At 45.1% G+C, this 22,414-nt stretch overlaps 1 protein-coding gene and 1 long non-coding RNA gene across 3 annotated transcripts in view; one reads left to right on the forward strand and one right to left on the reverse strand.

Annotated features, from left to right (window-relative positions):
* Positions 1–206: 206 nt before the first annotated feature.
* Positions 207–21,009, reverse strand: LOC309811814. Of its 2 annotated transcripts, none has more exons than XR_014295257.1 (6): positions 20,888–21,009; positions 8,072–8,225; positions 6,729–6,835; positions 1,038–1,115; positions 734–907; positions 207–543 (listed from the first exon to the last, which is right to left on the reverse strand). It is a non-coding gene; the product is annotated as an uncharacterized lncRNA (long non-coding RNA). The 2 variants fall into 2 exon arrangements; XR_014295258.1 differs by lacking the exon at positions 20,888–21,009 and adding an exon at positions 11,277–11,344.
* Positions 21,010–21,099: 90 nt separating this feature from the next.
* The window catches only part of HMGXB4 (HMG-box containing 4), a 32,514-nt gene continuing 31,199 nt past the window's right edge, over positions 21,100–22,414 (forward strand). The window contains exon 1 of the mRNA XM_082634993.1: positions 21,100–21,169. The gene's annotated coding sequence lies outside the window, so the exon portion shown is untranslated. The remainder of the gene's footprint in view (positions 21,170–22,414) is intronic.

Genomic DNA, 22,414 nt, shown 5'->3' on the forward strand with positions numbered 1-22,414 from the left:
AAGGCGACACCTGTAAACTCTCTTTGGAAGCCTGCCCTTGGGCTACTGGGGTGACTTTGCAACTCTGCAGTCCACCTCCCACCCCCAATCTCCAACCCCGTCCCCCCACCCCCAAGACAGCTCTCAGCCAGTGACTGTCTGGTGTGACAGTACGAAAGCCCAGAGCCCAAAGCTCCGAGTGGGGAAGCGTTCTGAGGTTTTATCCACTCCAGAGCTTCCCATGGAACCAGACTGATGCTGGGGCTTCGCCTCAGGTCGCGCGGCTGCTAGGTTTCTTCCCCTTCCCTGTCCTCCTTTCCCAACTTGCTCACAGGTCTCTCCGGGGAGCATCTCCGTAATAAACCAGGTGGACACAAAGGTCGGTCTCAGGATCTGCCTCTGGGAAAGGACCCAGGGTTTGCAAGTCAGGAGGATTCTAACAACTGCAAGGGTCTGTGGGAGTGGATTGTGGGAAATCCAGGAGCTGATGAGGCAGAAGTGTCCAGGGGAATTGAATGGGAGTTGAGGGCAGCAGTGGGATCCCCAGAAAAATCCATCTGGCGCCTGAAAGAGAAGGTCAGCTCCACCGACCACTTCCTGACCCCTTTTTCTCATACCCTCCACATCCTCCTACCCAATACAACCCCAGAGGAGCCAGAAATAGGAACTCTCAGTGGGTAAAAGAGATCCCCTTCCCAAAGCCAGAGCCCTACCTGCAGTCGGCCCAGCTGGATGGGGGAGGGAGGCATCTTACCTTGGAAACACACCGAAGTGCTGACTAATAGATTGGACTGTACATTCCAATTTCCGAACAAAGGTTCTGTTTTGTATCTTAAAGTGACCACAGGGGTTTCTCTTGCCTCAGCTGACCGGCAGAGCCAGGATGACACCAGAATTTTCCTCCAGCACCGGGGAAGGGACGACTCTTCTAAAGCCAGGGTTAGAGGGACAGGGAGAGACAATAATAAAGTGACTTTTAGAATTACACCGCACAAGCCCTGGAAGTTCAACACACCAGTACACGTATAACAGACATCTGTCACGGCTGTCATTATTACCACCTGTGCTGTAGTTGATTTGCTGCATATAATGGTTCCTTATGACCCTAAGACAGACACGTTGTCAACGGGAACACTCTGGTGAGAACAGAGACAGAAAGATCAGTTAGGAGGCTGCTGGGATGAGGGATGATGTAGCAAACGCCAGGACTGGCTACCTAAAGCCATTTGCATTCTCCTTCCCCCTGCCTCCCTCTCCTATAGAGCCTGGAAAGTGAAATACTCACCTCCCCAGATCCCCGAGACCCGTGGGAGTCATGTGACATGGTTCTTGAGACGTAGATGGAAGGCTCTAGAGAAGGGTCCCCTTCCCAAATAAAAAGACGAAGGCTCGCAATTAAAAGGAGTGATGGCCTAGAATGTGCAAGTGATGCTCAGAGAAGCAGCAGCTATCTTGTGACCATGAGAACCAATGCCAACGCGGAGGACGGTGGAAGAGAAAAAGTAGGAGGAGGGCTTCCCTGGTGGCACAGGGTTGAGAGTCCGCCTGGCGATGCAGGGGATGCGGGTTCGTGCCCCGGTCTGGGAAGATCCCACATGCCGCGGAGCGGCTGGGCCCGTGAGCCATGGCCGCTGAGCCTGCGCGTCCGGAGCCTGTGCTCCGCAACGGGAGAGGCCACAGCAGTGAGAGGCCCGCGTACCGCAAAAAAAAGAAAAAAAAAAAAAAAAAGTAAGAGGAGCCAGGGTCGCTGACAACATCCTTGGGCTTCCATTCCGATCCTGACCTGCCTGCCCCAAACTTCTTTTTGCATATGATCAACACACCCTTGACCTTTTTAAGCCACTACAGCAGAGTTTCTCGGTACTCAGTCCTAGCTGATCTGAATGATGAGGGCTTGACCTAGAGAAGCTGTAGAGGGACAGACGGGGGAATGTGGGTGATGCTTCGGAGATAGAACTGATAAGACCTGACACCTGACTGGACATGAGAGGAGGAGGGAATCAAGGATGAGAAGAGTGAGGGTCTTGCCCTAGATAAGGAATAGAGGAGTAGAAACAGATTCTAGTGGACAGAGGTAAATCCTCATCATTTTAACAAGTTGCTAAGAACTGAACTGGGTCCCCCTAAAATTCATATGTTGAACCCTAATGTGATGGCATTTGGAGTTGGGGCCTTTGGGAGGTAATTAAGTTTACATGAGGTCATGAGGGTAGCGCCCTCGTGATGGGACTAGTGAGCTTATAAGAAGAGGAGGGGACACCAGAGCTGTCCCCCTACCACATGAGGACACAACGAGAAGGCTGCCAGCCAGAGAGAGGGTTCTCACCAGGAATCCAATCAGCCAGCACCTTGACCTTGGACTTCCAGCCTCCAGAATACCGCGAAATAAATATCTGTTCCTTAAGCCAGCCAGTCTATGGTATTTTGTGTGGCAGCCCGAGCAAACTCATACCTAAGTACTGTGTGTTGTGCTAATGAATGAGTTTTTTCTCCTATTGCCCCGAAGTTGTACATAAACTCCCAAACTTAGGACAACGGACACCAAATACTCTCACGTCTGAACAGAGCTGTGACACAGCCACAGAGGAGGATCTAAGAGCAGACAGAAGCACCTCTGCCCCCCAGTCATCCCCCCTCCCAGAGCCCCTCCAGCCTCTATTAGCAGAAGAGCTAATATCTAAATTTAAGGGGATGCATTAGAGAAGAGAGCCTTGAACTAGGGGGAGAGGGCTGCAACTTTTCCTTTCCTGACACATACCCCTCCCCTCCCCCAGCCAACCTCAAGAAAACCACTTACAAAGATTAGGGCTCAGTCTCCGTTTGGGTTCCCCCATAATGAGACCTTGACACAAGGGTTGAAGGACAAGAGGTTCACTTGAGAGATGATCCCAGGAAACACCAGGAGGGCAGTGAGAAAGAGCAGGGGAAATGAGGGTAGTGAAAAGGGTTTGGTTATTGAGCAAGGGACCCCTTGAACAACGGAGATGAATCCCGCTGCGGAGCACTGGGGTCAGGAAAGAGCAGAAGCCCCAGAGCTATCCCCCATCAAGGGACAAGGGGACAATGGGGGTTAATTCACCAACACTCATTAGCCATCAGCTGGGGGCTGCTGCTAGGCTGTTGATTCCCTGCACTTCCGTCTGCCACTCCTGCCAAGGCCCCCGTAGAAAGCTCTGGGGCAAAGAGATGCAGCGGCTGCCCCAGAAGTCAGCGAGTGAGCACTTTGGTGGGGGGGGAGCACCCCAGTACCTGCTCCAGGTGGCCTGAAAGGAAGGAGGCTGAGTCTGCGTTAATGTCGCAGGCTTTCCAACTTTCCCTCTAACTCAACGGGGAAGAAAAGAATTGGAGAGAGAGGATGGAGAAAGAAGCTGTGAGCCCCACCGTCAGCAACGACGCGGGGGCGGGTGGTGAGGATGGCCAGAGGGCAGGACCGTGGAGAGGCCTCCACAGGGCCCTCGGAGAAACCCACACGGGGGCCCCTTGGCTCTCAACCTTCCCATCCCCCGCCCCGTGCAGGTCCCTGGTGCCCCGGGTCAAGTGTGCGCTGCAGGGAGGGAAGAGGGCACAAACTAGAATGTGGAATTGAAGTTCTCAGCTGCAAATAACCAGAGAGCTGTGGGATCCGCCTGCAGCAGTATGAGAGGGAGACGGTAGCGTGTATTGCGCCCCCACGTGGTCAAGAAAGTCCAATACATCCATATGGCGATGCTACTGAGTACCAGACACACAGCCCCGTGCTTGCCATCGGTGAGCTCGGTTAATCCGCTCAGCAACCTTATGAGGAAGGCATTACTGTCCTGATTGTACAGCTGAGAAACGTGAAGCTCATAAAAGCCACACAGTTTGCTGAGAATCGTACAGCTGATATGTAGCGGAGTCTAAATTCAAACCCAGGCAGCTCTGCCTGACTTTTAGGTTAATTTTAGATGCCTCGTCCATTGACTGGTAGGTGGATAAACAAATCATGATATATCCATACAATAGAATACTACTCAGTCATAAAAAGGAACAAACTACTGCTGCAAGACAGAACATGGGTGAATCTCAAAGACATTACCATACGTGAAAGGAGCCAGGCACTAAAGACCACATTCTGTGGTACGCCATTTCTGTGAAATTCCAGAAAAGGCAAAATACAGGGACAGGAAGCAGATCAGTAGTCGCCATGGGCCAGAGATGGGGGAGGCAAGGGGGCCATGAGGAAATTGGGGGGGGTTGACAGAAATGTTCTATATCGTGAGCATGGTAGAGCTTATGCTCCTGTGTGCCTTTGTCAAAACTGACAGATGGCCGCTTGAAATGGTCAATCACATCATATACAAATTATACCTCAATAAAGCTGATAAAAACCTTGGACGCCTGAGTTGGAAGTGCCAATGGAAATATCATGGCAGAGATGGGTCTGGAGTTCAGAGGACGTGCTTGGCTGCAGAGTTTGTGAGTCATCGGGGCATCACACAACAGACACCTGGGGAGTGGATGAGCTTACCAAGGGAGACTATGCAGCGCAAGGAAGGCAGAAAAAGGAGCATGCAACCCTGCAAAACCCCAAAATTGAAGGGGCAAGCTCAGGAAGGAGACTGCAAAAGAACCATCAGAGCAATGGAAGGAAAATCAGAAATGGTGTCCAAGAAGTGACCAGAGAGGGCTGTTATGTAAGCCCTTGGCTCTTCCTTGGCTGATGTGGCTCTGGAAACCGGGATGGCAGAGTGGGAGGAAAAGTGAAGCTAATGGGGGCAGCAGAGGGGGACCAGGCAGGAAGGGAGCAAAGCCTTTCCTGGTGCCTGAGTGGGTGCTGAGAAAAGGGTGGCTGACCCTCTCCCCATCCCCCTGCCCACGCTACCCACCCAGCATCATCCTTGGCTCCTCAGACACAGAAACCCAGAAAACCACACCCTGCTGAGGACTCCAGACCTCCCCCAAGGGTGTTAGCAGAACCAAGGGGGGCTCTGGCCATGTTAAGGCACAGTCTGGGGGCAGGGGTGGGAGGGGGCAGAAACAGAGAAATTAAAAGTCAGATGAGAGGCAGCAGAGGAGAAAAAAGGAGGGAGGATAGGGAGAGAATCTAGAGAAAATCTCTGGCCGGGAGGGGCCTCAGATGAATTCTAGACCACCTCCCCCCACCTTGGAAATTGAGCAACTGAGACAAAAGAGGAGAAAGAAGATAAAAGCAGTGACGTTGGCCGATGTTTGCGCCTCGTTTATTCACTCAACAGATATGTGTAGACAGCTTACTGTGTGCTACAGACCAGGAATCAAGGTCAAAAAGGGCAGAGCCCGGCTCTCTGGGGGTCCACAGTCCAAAAGAGGGGACAGCCACGTCCCGTGGAAAGTTATTCTCTGTGCTACTCACGAGTGTCAGTGTCTCAAAGCTCCCAGCCCTGGGCTTCCCTTGTGGCGCAGTGGTTGAGGATCTGCCTGCTAATGCAGGGGACACGGGTTCGAGCCCTGGTCTGGGAGGATCCCACATGCCGCGGAGCAACTAGGCCCGTGAGCCACAGCTACTGAGCCTGCGCGTCTGGAGCCTGTGCTCCGCAACAAGAGAGGCCACGACAGTGAGAGGCCCACGCACCGCGATGAAGAGTGGCCTCCACTTGCCACAACTGGAGATGGCCGTCGCACAGAAATGAAGACCCAACGCAGCAAAAATAAATTAATTAATTAATAAACTGCTACCCCTAACATCCAAAAAAAAAAAGCTCCCAGCCCTTAGTTCTCAAAGTATTTGCGTGAGCCGGGGTCAGTACAGATTTAGGGGGTCTGAAGCTTATTCGGAGATGCCTCTTGTGGAAAAATAATTCAAAATTATAAATGCAAAATTGGGTACAAAAGTAGAAGGGGTCTGTGCAAGTGAGAGACCCCGAAGCTTAAGCTTTTTTGGCTTTTATAGCAATTCCTGCTCTGACCACACTTAAGTTGTAGGGAAAGTAAGTACTTCTAAACTGGGCCAGCAGTGCCCTCTAGTGGAAACGCGGAGGAAAGCCTCAGAGAGCCCCAAAGCTCGGACACAGCTGCGCTGCACAGCACAAAGCCAGGCAGGCCAATTTGGCCATAGGCTTCCCCGAAGTTTCTCATCAGCCCCACCTTCCAACCCCAGAGTTGTGTCATTATTATTAGAGGTTCAGAGATCAGCATGTACAGTTACCTGTAGTTGGATGTGAGGCAAGTAACTACCCTTCTGAACTTCAGTTTCCTTTCCCATAAATAAGATGTATCTGTATCCGATTAAATTAACTGTCTACTTTGGAGGGTGGTTCTAAGGATTAAATAAGATGACTCACATGTAAGTGCTTTACACAAAGGGCAGTTTGATGTGTACGTTATTTTTTAAGGAAAATGTATTGACACTGACCCATGTTTCTGCTTCTCAATCAACTCTTCTGAAGAAATCACCTTCACTATGCCCCCAAGAAGGACCATGCAGGACCCCAGTTACACTGTGCAGGATGGAAAGGGGGTGTGTGTCTACCTCATGCACCACGCTGCAGACCCCAGGAGAGTCAGGTGGGAGTTTATTCATCTCCGGAGCACCCCCAGCATTTCCATGTCTCACAGGCAATCACAGGCTTTAGAAAAAGCCACTGTGTGAATGAGGGATTGGACAGGGTGTGACATGGTTGAACCTAAGTGAGCACTGTCTTTTCATTCTAAGTATATTTTGACATAATTTCAGATTTAGAAAAAAAGTTGCAAGAATAGCGCAAAGAATTCTCACGTTCCCTCCACCCAAATTCCCCATGCGTCATCACCTGTACCTCTTGTGCTGTATCCTCTCTCGATAGATGTGAGGGCATGTGCATTGTCTTCTGAAGCATCTGGAGTAAATGGCAGACATGAGGCTCCTTTGTTCCTAAATCTTCAGTGTGTATTTCCAAAAAAAACAAGCACAGGCTCTTATAGAATCACAGTTCAATTATCAAAATCAGGCAATTAACATAAACGCAATACTATTATCTACTCCACGAACCTTACTTCGATTTCACCAACTGTCCCAATCATGTAATCTATACAAAAAGAAAATCCAGGATCATGCACGACATTCAACTGTTTTATCTTTTTAGTCCTCGTGAATATGGGCCAGTTCCTCAATCTTGTGCCCTTGTGCATGCATGTGTGTGCACGCTTCACCACACTGACTTTTTTTGGGGGGGAGGGAGTATTTTCTTTTGGCTGCGTTGGGTCTTCTTTGCTGCATGCGGGCTTTCTCTAGTTGCAGTGAGTGGACGCTACTCTTCTTTGTGGTGCGCGGGCTTCTCATTGTGGTGGCTTCTCTTGTTGTGCGGCACGGCCTCTAGGCGCGCAGGCTTCAGTAGTTGCGGTGCACAGGCTTCGGTAGTTGTAGCAAGCGGGCTCAGTAGTTGCAGCGCTTGGGCTCCAGGGCACACAGGCTTAGTTGCTCTGCGGCATGTGGGATCTTCCCGGACCAGGGATCGAACCCATGTCCCCTGCATTGGCAGGTGGCTTCTTAACCACTGCACCACCAGGGAAGTCCCTCCCAAAAAAGTCTTAAAAAAATTCGGTGTGGGGACTTCCCTGGTGAGGCAGTGGTTAAGAAGCCACCTGCCAATGCAGGGGACATGGGTTCGATCCCTGGTCCGAGAAGATCCCACATGCCGCAGACCAACTAAGCCCGTGCGCCACAACTGCTGAGCCTGCGCTCTAGAGCCCGCGAGCCACAACTACTGAGCGCGCATGCCACAACTACTGAAGCCCACGCACCTGAAGCCCGTGCTCCACAACGAGAAGCCACCACAACGAGAAGCCCACGCACCACAACAAAGAGTAGCCCCCACTCGCCACTACTAGAGGGAGCCCGCGCACAGCAATGAAGACCCAATGCAACCCAAAATAAATAAATAAATAAATAAATAGCTGGCCCTAGTGGGACTTCCCTGGTGGTCCACTGCCTTCCCTGCGCTTCCACTGTCAGGTGGCCCAGGTTCGATCCCTGGTCAGGGAACAAAGATCCCGCAAGCCACACAATGCAGCCAAAAATAAATTAATAAATAAATGCCCCTAGTGATGAAAATGAATAAATAAAATTTGGTACACTGCCACCATAGAATACTATACAGCTATGAAAATAAATTACCTGAATGTATATGTGTCAACACAGATGGATAGCAAAGACAAAATTTTGTGTGTGTGCATTTTGCAGCTTGGTTTCTGATGCCTTCTCTCCTTTTTTCTCCCTGATCAGTCCAGCTAGAGATTTATCCATTTTATTGATCTTCTCAAAGGATGACCTTTTGAAAATAAAATAATTGGAGTAATTTTAGACTTACAGAAAACTTGCAAAGATAGTCCAGAAAGTTCTCATACACCCCCCACCCACCCAGTTTCAGGTCCCCTTTATATTACTATCTCACATTACTGTTGTATATTTGTCAAATCTAAGAAACCAACACTGATACATTACTATTAACAAAACTCTAGACTTTGGATTTTCCAGGTTTTCTATTAATGTCCTTTTTCTGTTCCAGGATCCATTCTGGAATACCACTTTGTGTTTTGTTGTGTTACTGTCTTCTGGTCTGTGACTATTTTTCAGCCTTCCCTGATTTTTTATTACCTTGACAGTCTTGAGGAGTACTGGTCAGGTATTTTGGAGAAGGTCCCTCAATTTGGGTGTGTCTGATGTATTTTCTCGTGATTTGGCTGGAGTAATGGATTTAGGGGAAGAATACCTCAAGGTGAAGTGTCCTTCTCATCTGGCATATCAGAGGTGAGTAGTATCATTTGGTTAAGGTAGCATTTGTCAGGATTCTACATCAACACTTACTATCTTCTCTTTCCATAATTTACTCTTCAGAATTGAGTCACTAAGTCTAGCCAACTCTCAAATGGAGAGGTGGGAATTAAGCTCAACCTCCTGGTGGGGGCCAGGGGTGTCTGCATATACTATTTGGGATTCTTCTACAATGCATATTTGTCTCTTCTCCCTTATTTATTTATTTATTCATTCATTTATTTATATCATTACAGACTCATGTATATTTATTTTATAGTCTGTGTTATGATCCAATATGTCATTTAGTTTGTTGCTTGACTTGCTCCAGCTTTGACCATTGGGAGTGCTTTCAGCTGATCCATCTGTCCCTTTGACATACCCTCGCCCCCTTCTCTCTTTGTTAAGAACTCTCCTTACTTTCTGGTACTACGGACTGCTCCAGGCTCGTTTGTATTTTCTCTTCCCCAGCCTAGAATCCATTTTCCAGTCTCATTTCTTTTCTCTATTGTTCTTCTGCTTTCCACTTTACTGATTTCTGCCCTTCCCTTTATTACTTCCTCTCTTCTGCTTATTTTGAGTTTGATTTGCTTTTTTTCCCTCATTTCTTAAGGTGAAAGTGGATGTCCTTGATTTAAAAGTTTGAGACCTGGGCCTCCCTGGTGGCGCAGTGGTTGAGAGTCCGCCTGCCGATGCAGGGGATACGGGTTCGTGCCCCGGTCTGGGAGGATCCCATATGCCGCGGAGCGGCTGGGCCCGTGAGCCATGGCCGCTGGGCCTGCGCATCCGGAGCCTGTGCTCCGCAGCGGGGGAAGCCACAGCAGTGAGAGGCCCGCATACCGCAAAAAAAAAAAAAAAAAAAAAAAAAAGTTTGAGACCTGTCTTTTGCTGATAGATGTACTTAGTGCTATAAATTTTCCCCTAAGCACTACTTTAGCTGCATCTCACAAATTTGGATATGTTTTATTTTCATTCTAATTCAGTTCAAAATACTTTCTAATTTCCCTTTTATTTTTGGACCTATGCATGATTTAGAAGTATATTATTTCATCTCCAGATATTTGAGAATTTTCCAAGTATCTTCATGTTATTAATTTCTAATTTAATTCCATTGCTGTTAGAGAACATATTTTATGTGACTTGAATCCTTTTTAAATTTATTAAGACTTTCTTTAGGGCTCACTGTACAGTCTATCTATCTTGGTAAATGTTCCATGTGCCCTTACAAAGCATGTATTGTTGTGGAATGTTCTGTTAATGTCAATTAGGCCAGTTAACATGCTGCTCAAGTCTTTAGTGGCATTCCTGATTTTCTGTTTATTTATTCTATCGGTTATTGAGAGATGGTTGTCGAAATCTCTGATATAATTGTGTATTTGCCTATTTCTCCTTACAGTTCTATCAGCTTTTGTTTCATGTATTTTGAAGCTCTGTTATTGGACCATAAACATTTAAGATTGTTATGTCCTCTTAATAAATTGACCTACTTATCATTGCGAATAACCCCCCCCTTTCTCTCTGATAATATTCTTTACTCTGAAATCTACTTTGTCTACTATAAAAAGTTATTCCAGTTTTCTTTAGAATGTCTTAGGCTGCTGTAACAAAATACCACAGACTGGTCTTAGGCTGCTGTAACAAAATACCACAGACTGGGTGGCTGAAACAACAAACATTTATTTCTCATAGTTGTGGAGGCTGGAAGTCCAAGATCAAGCTGCTGGCAGATCCAGTGTCTGGTAAGAACCCACTTTCTGGTTTGCAGATGGTCTTTTCCTCATTTTATCCTCACATGGCAGAGAGCAGAACAAGAAAGAGGAAGAAAGCTCTCCTACATCTCTTTTTACAAGGGCACTAATCCCATCTGTGAAGGCTACATCCTCATGACCCTATTAACTCACAAAGTCCTACCTCCAAACACCATCACATTGGGGATTAGATTTCAACATATGAATTTGAGGGGGCGGGGGGGACTTTCAGCCTATAGCACCATATTATTTTCCATATTTTACTTTCAATTTATTTGTGCTTTGTATTTAAGGTGGGTTTCTTATAAGCAGCATATAGTTGGGGGGTTTTTTCCCCAACCTGTCAATTTCTTTTATTTTTGTATTGTTTAGGCCATTTCCATTTAATGCAATTATTGATATGGTTGGTTTCAACCTACCATCTTGCTACATGTTTTCTGTTTCTCCCATCTTTACTTTGTTCCCTTTTCTCTCTTTTTCTGCCTTCTTTTGGACTAATTAAGTATTTTTATGATTTCCTTCTATCTCTTTCTTTGGCTTATGAGCTATAACTCTTTTGAGTGTTTCAAGATTTACACTATACATCTTTAACTTATCTCAGTCTGTCTTCAAGTGATATTTACCACTTCATATATATTACAAGGATCTTTCAACACTTTACTTCCTTTTTTAACACTCTTGACCTTTGTGATGCTGTTGTCATTCATCTTATTTTACATATGTTTTTAAAAACCCACAATTTGTTGTGACTATTTTTGCTTTTAAAAGCCAATTTTCACTTAAAGAGATTTCAAAGAAAAAAAGCTTTCACATTTACACACATAGTTACCACTCCCAGTGCTGTTTATTCCTTTATGCAGATCCAGATTTCCATCTGGGATAATATTCCTTCCATCTAGAGGAATTCCTTTAACATTCTTGTGAAGGTCCACTGGTAATGAAATTTTTAGCTTCTGAAATTATTTCTTTTTTACATTTTTATATCAGTTATAGCTTCATTTGAAAGATACTTTTGCTGGGTATAGAATCCTAGTTGACTTCTTTTTCAGGACATTACAGATGGTGCTCCACTGTCTTCTGGTTTACACCGTTTCAAACAAGAAGTCTGATGACATCCTTATCTGTGCTCTTTTTTGTGTAATATGTGTGGGGTCCCAAAGATCACCCACATATTCAGAAATCTGTTAGAAGGACTCATAGGATTCACCATATAGCTGTACTCATGGCTAAGATTAATTATAGCAACATATAAGGATACACAGTAAGGATACAATACAGTAAGGATACACAGTAGGGGTACATAGTGAGTATACATAAGGGGAAAAGACACAGGAACAGCCTGGAGGAACCCATGTACAGACTTCCTTATGCTCTCTCTCCCATAAGTCGTCACACAGTGCACTCTTCCCCTGCAGGAAAAATGAAGGAACATGTGTGATATTCCTACCCAGAGAAGCCCACTGAATACTCAAAGCTTATATTGGGGGGTTGGTCATGCCAACTCTGCCTAGCATGTACTAAAATTCCAGATTTCCAAAGAGAAAGCAGGTGTTCATCATAAATCACATTGTTTGCACAAATGGCAGGCACAGTGCGCCACTCCTACCAGTTAGGAAAGGGTGGAAACCCCCCACCCCAAAATCCAACTTCACAGACACCAGCCAAGGGCCAAATTTTCTAAGGACAGTAGTCTTAGGCCTGCAATGTTAAGTCTTTTCTGCACAAAATGTCTTCTTTTTCTATTTATGCCTTTAAGATTTTCTCTCTATCACTGGTTTTAAGCAATTAGCTAATGATGTGCCTCGGTGTCATTTTCTTTATGTTTGTGATTTTGGAAAATTCGGAAAATTTTATACCAATATTTCTTCAAATAGTTTTTTTGTATCCACTCTCTCTCCTCTCTCTCCTCTTTCAGGGACTCAAATTACACTTACATTAAACTTAATCTTTTCCTACAGCTCACTGATACTCTTCATTTTGGCGGGGGGGGGGTCTCTTCTCTCTGTTTCATTTTGCATAGTGTCTCTAGCTATATCTTAAAGTTCATTAAACTTTTCTTCTTCAGTGTCTAATTGACTATAAATCCCATTTAGTATATTTTCCATCTCAGACATTGTAGCTTTCATCTCTAGAAATTTTACCTAAGTCTCTTATTTTCTGATACTTTTGACATCTTTATTGAAATATAATTGACATGTATTAAACTGCACATATTTAAAGTATGATATTAGATGAAGTTTTGACATATATAAACACCAATGAGACAATCACCACAATCAAGGTAATAAAATAATATAGAGTGCATCCATGGACCACTGTGGAATCAAACTAGAAACAAAGATACAGAAAAATTTCCACGTGCTTGAAAACTAAGCAATACACTTTTAATAATCCTTAAGTTAAAGAGGAAGTTCCAAAGAAATAGACAAATACCACTGAATGAATATAAAACATATGAAAATCATGGGACACAGCTAAAGCAGGGACAAGAGGGAAACGTATAGCATTAAATGCACACATTAGAAAAGAGGAATGTGGGTGACATCAGAAACATGGCAGAGTGAAAAATCTACCCTTGTCTCTCCCCGTCAATCTATAGCCAGTAAAAAAAAATCCACAACTCAACAAAGGTGCCTCTGCCCAACATAACAGGTCGCCGAAGAATTTCACACATTTGCACGTCTAAAGGTGGGTGGGCTGTAACACACAGAGAAGGGAACAGCAGCCATGGTTCCTGCAATCCTAGCCCTCTGACCAGGCAGCAGAGCCCACAGCTTCAGAGAACCCAGTGACAGCAAGGAAGGCAGCACACATGACTCCAGTCACCCAACCACACCAGTGCCCACAGCCACTGCTAACTGGGCAGCAGCAGCAGTGAGGCCTGGGACCCCATCCCTCCAGCTGCTGAGGCACCCATGATCCCAGCCCCCGTCTCCCTCCATTCACAGTGGCAGAATTCATGAACCCAACAACAATGGACAAGGCAGAGGCACCTGCACGACCCTGGCTTCTCCCCCTGCCTCGCCCCCCTCCCTCCACAGCAGCACAGCCTGTGACTCAGGGGGTCCCAGATGCAAGGGAAGAGCCCACCATCCTGGTGATGACAGAGGCTCTGGCAGAAGCAAGGCAGCAAACACCCAGGTGGCACAAGAAGCCACAACAAAGGCACAGAGTCACACCTCTTACAGAGCCAGTGGAGGCTGGAAAGTGCCACGCTCCAATTTTACCAGGGGCAGCTCAGGCAAGAGAAACCAAAAATGTGTATGACAGTGCCACCCACCAGAAAACAAAAGAAAGGAATCAAACACCTAACCTGTCTTTTAATATCAGCAGAGGAATAATTCATCAAACAACATGAAGAGCCACAGTAACACTACACAAAAAGAAAGTGACAATTCTCCAGAAGCCAAACTTAAAGTCACCAAATATTGCAATCTAATGGATAGAGAATTCAAAACAGCTGTCATGGAGAAACTCAACAAGGTGCAAGAAAACACAGGAAGGCAGTTTAATGAGCTCATGAATAAAATTAATGAACCGAAAGGATATTTTACCAAAGAGACTGAAATTCTAAAAAAGAACCAAACAGAAATTCTGGAGCTGATGGACACAGTAAACGAGATAAAGAATGCATTAAAAAGCATTGGAAATACAGCAGACTACATGGAAAAAAGAATTAGTGAGCTCAAAGACAGAAATCTAAAAATGATACAAGAGAAAAGGTAAACAAGACATTTTTAAAATGAGGAAACCCTACAAGAGCTATTCAACTCTTTTAGGAAGGGCTGCATTAGAATAATGAGGATCCCAGAAGAAAAAGAGAAGGAAAAGGGAGCAGACAGATTATTTAAAGAAATAATAGCTGAGAACTTCCCAAACCTGGGGAAGGAACTGGATATATAAGTCCATGAAGCTAAGAGAACACCTAATTACCTTAATGCAAAAAGACCTTCTCCAAGACACATAATATTAAAATTGCCAAAAGTCAATGACAAAGTAAGAATTTTAAAGGCAGCTAGGGGGAAAAGAATGGTCATCTACAAAGGAACTCCAATTAAGCTATCAGCAGATTTCTTAACAGAAACCCTACAGGCCAAGAGGGAGTAAAATGACATTCTCAAAATACTGAAAGATTAAAAATTGTCACCCAAGAATATTCTAGGGGAGTTGCCTGGTGGTCTAGTGGTTAGGATTCAGCACTTTCACTGCCGTGGCCTGGGTTCAATCCCTGGTCAGAGAACTGAGATCCCACGAGCTGTGCAGTGTGACCAACATTTTTTTAAAAATTCTATACAGCGGGGCTTCCCTGGTGGCACAGTGATTGACAGTCCGCCTGCCGATGCAGGGGACACAGGTTCATGCCCCGGTCCGGGAAGATCCCACATGCCGCAGAGCAGCTAGGCCCGTGAGCCATGAAAACATGAAAATAGACCACTATCTCACACCATACACAAATTATTTCAAAATGGGTTAAAGACTTGAATATAAGACCTGAAACCATAAATCTCTGAGAAGAAAACATAGGCAGTATGCTCTTTGACATTGGTCTCAGCAGTATCTTCTAGATTGTCTCCTCAGGCAAGGAAAACAAAAGCAAAAAGATTACATCAAACTAAAAAGCTTCTGTACAGCAAAGGAAACCATCAATAAAATGAAAAGACAACCAACCAAATGGGGGAAGATATTTGCAAATGATATATCCAATAAGAGGTTAATATCTCAAATATATAAAGAACTCATACAACTCAACAGCAAAAAAAAAAAACATACAACCCAGTTTAAAAGTGGGCAGAGAAGCTGAATAGGCATCTTTCCAAAGAAGACATACAGACTGCCAACAGGTACATTAAAAGATGTTTAACATCACTAATCATCAGAGAAATGAAAGTCAAAACCACAGTGAGGGGCTTCCCTGGTGGCACAGTGGTTGGGAGTCCGCCTGCCGATGCAGGGGACGCGGGTTCATGCCCTGGTCCGGGAAGATCCCACATGCCGCGGAGCGGCTGGGCCCGTGAGCCATGGCTGCTGAGCCTGCACATCCGGAGCCTGTGCTCCACAACGGGAGAGGCCACAACAGTGAGAGGCCCGCGTACCACCAAAAAAAAAAAAAAAAACACAGTGAGATATCACCTCACACCTGTTAGGATGGCTGTTATCAAAAAGGCAAGAAATAACAAGTGTTGGCAAGGATGTGGAGAAAAGGGAACCCTCTTACACTGTTGGTGGGATATAAATTGGTACAACCACTATGGAGAACAGTATGGAGGTTCCTTAAAAAATTAGGAATAGAACTACCATATGATCCAGCAATCCCACTTCTGGGTATTTATGCAAAGAATACAAAAACACTAATCCAAAAAGATATCTATACCCCCATGTTCATCGTGGCATTATTTACAATAGCCAAGATATGGAAACAACCAAAGTGCCCATCAACAGATGAATGGATAAAGAAGATGTGGCATATATATATATATATATATATATATATATATATATATACACATATATATATATATATACACACACACACACACACACAATGGAATAATACACAGCCATAAAAAATATGAAATCTTGTCATTTGGGACAACACACGCATGAACCTTGAGGGTATTACACTAAGTGAAATAAGCCAGACAGAGAAAGACAAATACCATGATTTCACTCATACTGGAATATAAAAAACTAATAAACAAACAAAAAATAAATGAGCAAACCAAGCCAAACAAAAACAAACACATAGATACAGGGAACAGAGTAGTGGTTACCAAAGAGGAAGGGGTGGGGGGAGGGTGAAATGCATAAAGTGGATCAACTGTATTGTGATGAATGGAAAATAAATTTTTGGTGGTGAGCATGTTGTAGGGTATACAGAAGTAGAAATATAAATGCTATACACATCAAACTTATATAATGTTATAAATCAATGTTACTTCATTTTTAAATAAATTTTTTAAAAACTAAAAAAAAAAAGAGGAATATCTCAAACTGATAATTGAAGCTTCTACCTAATGATCCTAGAAAGGAAGAAAAAATTAAGCCCAAAGCAACAGAAAGAAGGAAATAATAAAGTTAAGGGCAGAAACCAACAAAATTGAAAACAGGAAAACAACAGAGAAAATCAATGAGACAAAAATCAATAAATTTACAGAGAGAGAGCACAAGGGGGTAGAGAGGGAGAGAAAGAGAACAGAGATTACCATTATCAGGACTGAAACAAGAGATATCACTACAGACCCCGCAGACACCAAAACAATAATAAGGAAATACTACGAACAACTCTATATACAGTTGTAGGTTTGTGACTCTTTTGTTTTTGACAAATAAAAAATTTTATAATTTAAGGTGTACAACATGTTTTGGTATATGTATACATTGTGAAATGATCAAACTAATTAATATATCCATCACCTCCCATATCATTTGCATGTATGTGCAGTGAGTATACTTGAAATCTACTCTGTTAGCAAATTTCAAGTACACAGTACATTATTATTAACTATAGTCACCATTCTGTACACTAGGTCTCCAGAATTTATTCATCTTACAACTGAAAGTTTATACCCTTTGATCAATACCTTCCCTTTTCCCATACCCCAAAGCCTCTGGTAAACACCACTTTACTCTCCTTTTCTGTAAGTTTGGCTTTTTCAGATTCCACTATAAGTGATATCATACAGTATTTGTCTTTCTCTGTCTGACACTTCATTTAGTATAATATCCTTAAGGTCCATCCATGCTGTCACAAATGACAGAATTTCCTTCTTTCTCATGACTGAATAATATTCCATTGTATACATGTACCACAACTTCTTTATCCACTCATCCATTGATGGACACTTAGGTTGTCTCTATGTCTTGGCTATTATGAATAATGTTGCAATGAGCATGGCAGTACAACTATCTCTTCGATATCCTTTTTCACTTTCTTTGGATAAATACCCAGGAGAGAGATTCCTGGATCATATATGGTAGTTCTATTTTTAATTTTTTTAACAAACTTCATACTGTTTTCCACCATGACTGTACTAACTTACATTTCCACCAACAGTGCACAAGGGTTCCTTTTTCTCTACATCCTCACCAACACCTGTTATTTCTTGTCATTTTGATGATGCCATTCTAACAGAATACGGTTTCTCATTGTGGTTTTGATTTCCATTTCCATAATAAGTACTGATGTTGAGCACCTTTTCGTGTACCCTTTGGCTATCTGTATGTCTTCTTTAGGAAAATGTCTATGCAGGTCCTCTGCCTAGTTTTTAATTGGATTGTTTGGGGTTTTGCTATTGAGTTGCATGGGGTCTTTATATATTTTGGATATTAACCCCTTATCAGACATATGATTTGCAAATATTTTCACCCATTCCATTGATTGCCTTTTCATTTTGTTGATTATTTCTTTTCCTGTGCAGAGACTTTTTCACTTGATGTAGTCCCACTTACCAATTTTTCCTTTTGTTGTTTGTACTTTTGGTGTCATATCCAAAAAACTGTTGCCTCATAAGGTAGTTTTAATTAGGTCCCATCACTCCCAGAAGTCACTCCCAAAAGGGCCCTGACTAATGTACACCCCATCACTGCATTGCCCGTCAGGCCTAGCACAAATAAGCCAATTAAAACCCAGCTGAAAAGGGCAAAGCACAGAAAAATGGTCTGAAGAAGAAAATGTCCAAATGAAGCACAACTTGTTGGGCCACCACCTGCTACTGCCATGCACTGGACAGTTTTACTTGGGTCAGGTGGACCAGAGAACAGCACCAGCTCCAGGAGTGCCCAATCTTCACATATCTTAAATGCCATCCTCCACTCATCATGGGACAAGGCATTATCACTCACAAAGCCCACCATGATCAAGTCCCTCTCCAACTCAGGCTACCAAGCAGGTCCTCCTTTCTCCCTCTCCAAGTTTCAGAAACGAAAGAATCATGATCGGATATTCAATAGAGAATCTTTTTCCATCAGCATCCATTCGAGGATCTATGACCTCCGGGGTCCCACACTGACCTACTTCTGGTTGAGATGGCCTCCAGTGTACAACTCATCAGAGAAGCTTCTCCTGATCACTGTTTTAAATAACACTCCTTACCACCTCCACCCCATCATGGTATCTCTTCCAGGTACTTTTCTCTATCTTTAATCATCATCTAACATGGTACCTATTTTTTTATGTTCTGCCCTCCAAGCCAACTAGAATATAAGCTCTAAGGGGTCAAAGACTCTCAGTTTTGTTCCCTGTTCTATGCCCATCATCTAGGACAGTGCCTGACACATGCTGTGTTTTCAATAAATATTTGTTGAATGAATGAATGAATGCACATGCAGTGATGTAAGGCTAAGACCAAGTTAACAGAGAGAGCAGACAGAGGAGCGATCCAACTTCCAGTCTACAGGGGGTGAAGGTGAGCAATAACTTGATATGCCCATCCTCAGGTGGGATAAAAGAAGGAATGGGACAAATGGGACTCAAGAGGCATTCAGGTCCAAGCCAGTAGTACAGTTAGGCGAACAGCTCTGGTTTTTGCCTACCTAGCACCCATTTACCCTTCTGACAATAACCTCTGACTTTCCTTGAGGTTCTGCCTGACCTATTTTGGGGGTAAGGATGTGACCTAATTTAGCCAATCAGCATACCCCACACCTTTGTTCATACTAATTGCTTTCTGTTTGGACACATGATCCAATTCAGGAAAGAAGAGTCAATCCCATGATATCTACCAAAACAAATGGGAAAAAGAAACTTCCTCTCCAAGGACATTGCTAGCAATAAAGACGATAAAGCCTGGAGCTATCGCAGTCACCACCTGGAGCCTAAGAATAAAGCCAACTCAGAAGAAAGCACCAAAGAGAGATGTCAAGAGACAAATTTGAGTCCCTCCCTGGATCCAACCACACCTGAAGGTACTGGGCATTTCAATAATGCCAGCCAATAAATTCTCCTTTTCTGATAAACTATTTTGAATTGGGTTTCTGTCACGTACAACTAAGAACATCCTGACCAGTACTAAAGAACAAGAGGGAAATACATTCTTGAAGCTCTTAAATACCTAGCTGAGAAGCCTAATGTCAGGCAAGGTGTTCCAGAAGGGCCATCCCATACCTTTTGGTGAAACTCATTGCCAGTCTTTTTGGTGAGCAGGATAGGGGCTGAGGAGAAGGTCATGATGCTAGTTTTTTATTATTTGAGTTTACCTTTTGGGAATTTATTCAACAACTCTGTCTCAAGAGAGCATAATATGGTGAAAACATCACTGAACCAAGAGTCCAATAACCTGGTTTCTAATCCTAATCTGATCACTGACAGTGTGGGCCGAGACAAATCACCTTGCTCCTCTTGGTCTCAATTTGTAAGTATGTAAAGTGAGCAGAATAACTATATCATCTTCAATTACTATATCATCTGTCCAATTCTGGAAATGGAAAGCCCACTAGTTAAGACGTTCTTAATCTTTGATGGGATCAAAACCCCAGAAAAATACACATGTGCACAAACACATAATTTCGCATAGGGTCTCATGGGTTTCACAACACTAGAAGCCATTCTATATCTGTAACCTCTCTGCTCTACAGAAACTAGGACAGTAGCTTCTGCTTGGACTCCTCTGGTGACAGGGAGCTCACTACCTTAAAAAATAGGCCAACGTAATTGAACTGCTCTGGAAAAATTAATTCGTCTTCATATTGAACCAAGATCTGCACACTGTAACTTCTACCCATTGGTCTAAATTTTCCAGAGCAAAACAGAAAAAAATTTTCTCTCCTGTGTGTAGCATCTCTTCATTTCTCTGAAGACTGTTTCTAACTTTTAAATGCAAATAATTTCGGCTTCCCTGGTGGCTCAGTGGTTGAGAGTCCGCCTGCTGATACAGGGGACACGGGTTCGTGCCCCGGTCCGGGAAGATCCCACATGCCGAGGGGCAGCTAGGCCCGTGAGCCATGGCCGCTGAGCTTGCGCGTCCAGAGCCTGTGCTCCGCAATGGGAGAGGCCACAACAGTGAGAAGCCCGCGTACCGCAAAAAAAAAAAATACTAATAATAATAAAATAAAATAAATAAAAAATAAATGCAAATAATTTATGGGGAGAAATACAGATGATGTGCCATGCAAATTATTTTACAGTGCATTGTTATAAAGATATATTCTGCCACCTCACCCTAAATATGCCAAACACCCAAATGTAGACGCTAAATTCCAGACAGGCACCACTGCTATTAATCTGCATGGTCTAGGTTTTGCAAAGACAGGAATTACTGTATAAAAATATCTTGAAGGAAATAGCAAAGTCTTTTGGAAAGAGCACTTCATTGAGAATCAGAAGACTTGGGAGTAGTATCTATCTCCCATTCCAACTACCTGCGTATCCTTAGGCAAATCATTTAACCCCTCCCTCTGAGCCTGTTTCTCACCTGTAAAATGTGACAAAACCTACCTCAAGGGATGCGGTGAGAATCAAACGCTGTCGTGTTCGTAAAGCTTCTAGCCCAAGCGCGGCACAGAGCAAATTCTCACTACGGGACAGCTCCCGAGCTCAGCAAGCCCAGCGTCTCATTCGATGCGCTCGGCGCTCTTGCACCAACGGGATTCCCCTTCCCAAGAGGAGTCTGCGCTCTGGGCTCGACTGAGGCTCCCTGGCCGCTCGCGCTTTTCTCTCCTTCTCCAAGATGGCGGCGGTCGGCGGCGCTGAGGCGGGATCCGAGCGAGCCTAATGAAGGTAGCGGCGAGCGGAGCCCCCACGAGGCCGAGCTGGGCCCCCACCCCCAGGCGGCAGTGGCCCCGCCCTGCCACCACCCGCCGCCTCGGACCGCGACACCGCCCTGAGGGCGCCCGGGGCCCGTCGCGGCCTAGCCCAGGGGCCGAGCCGGGGACTGGAGTAGCGGCCGCAGTCCGCCCCCGGGAAGGGGCTGGAGCGGGTCGAAGGAGGAAGACGGGCGGGAGCTGTTCAAATGGGGAAGGCGGGAAAGTGCGGGCCGGGAGGGGGCGTGCGGCCGCCCCGGGGGCCCGCGGGCCGAGGCCGCCCCTCCCCCTGCCCGGCAGTCTCCGCCCTCGGGGGCGCCGGGAGCCGCCGGGACGCGGGAACCCGAGTCGGGGCCGCCTGGCTCAGGACCCGGGACGCAGGGTCCCTGGGCTGTCAAGGGGCGAGGGGGCCGGGTGACGGGAGGGCCGGGGCCGCGGCTGGCAGGAGAGGATGCAAGGAGCTTTCTTCTTTTCCTCTTCGCACAGCTTTATTGAACTAGCTGTTGCTGCAGAACTGCCGGGAGAATCCTGTTGGTTTGCCGTGGGGACCACAAAGACGGTGGTCCTTCGGGCTCTTTGTAGCAATAACTCAGTGTGGTGTGTACTCTGCGTGCGACCCAGTTTGAACGTACCTTCCGAGTGGGCTTTTCTCCATCCAGGCCCATTTCCCCCCAAAGTTGGTACTTGTAGATTTCACTTTATTTTCTATCGGGCAGAAGAGAACCATTTATCTCCCTGCTTCCTGATGGCTAAGCTGGGGGCTGACTGTATTCCCCCATAGCAGAATAAATTAAAAAACTGAATCCAAAGTAGAGCCCGTTGATTGGACAAGGCTTGTCAAAATTTGTACCGCTGGTTTTTTGGGAATGTGTGTTGTCAGCCGCTCTGTGAGGTCGTCGTGGTTCCACTCAATTGCACTACAGTGAGAGGATTCAGTCCCCATCCCCGGCTGTCGGGATCTCTGCAGTTCCCAGAGCTGGCAGGGGCTGTGAGTGCTGCATAGGTAGGTTCGTGGAGAAGGGAGTGGCAAGAATTCGGAGTCGCTGGGTTCTGAGATTGGAGGAGATCTCGACGAAAATGAGAAGACATCCCCTGCTCCTATCCTAGAAGTAACAACAACGACAATTCAGAAACTGGCAACAGCTGGATGTGCATCTGCCTTTTCCTGCACTGGCAGTTTGAGTTCCTGAAAGAAGTGCTGGAAGAAGAGAACACGGAATCT

This window comes from Mesoplodon mirus, assembly GCF_964341445.2.
Source record: "Mesoplodon mirus genome assembly, chromosome: 11".
Taxonomy (NCBI): domain Eukaryota; kingdom Metazoa; phylum Chordata; class Mammalia; order Artiodactyla; family Ziphiidae; genus Mesoplodon; species Mesoplodon mirus.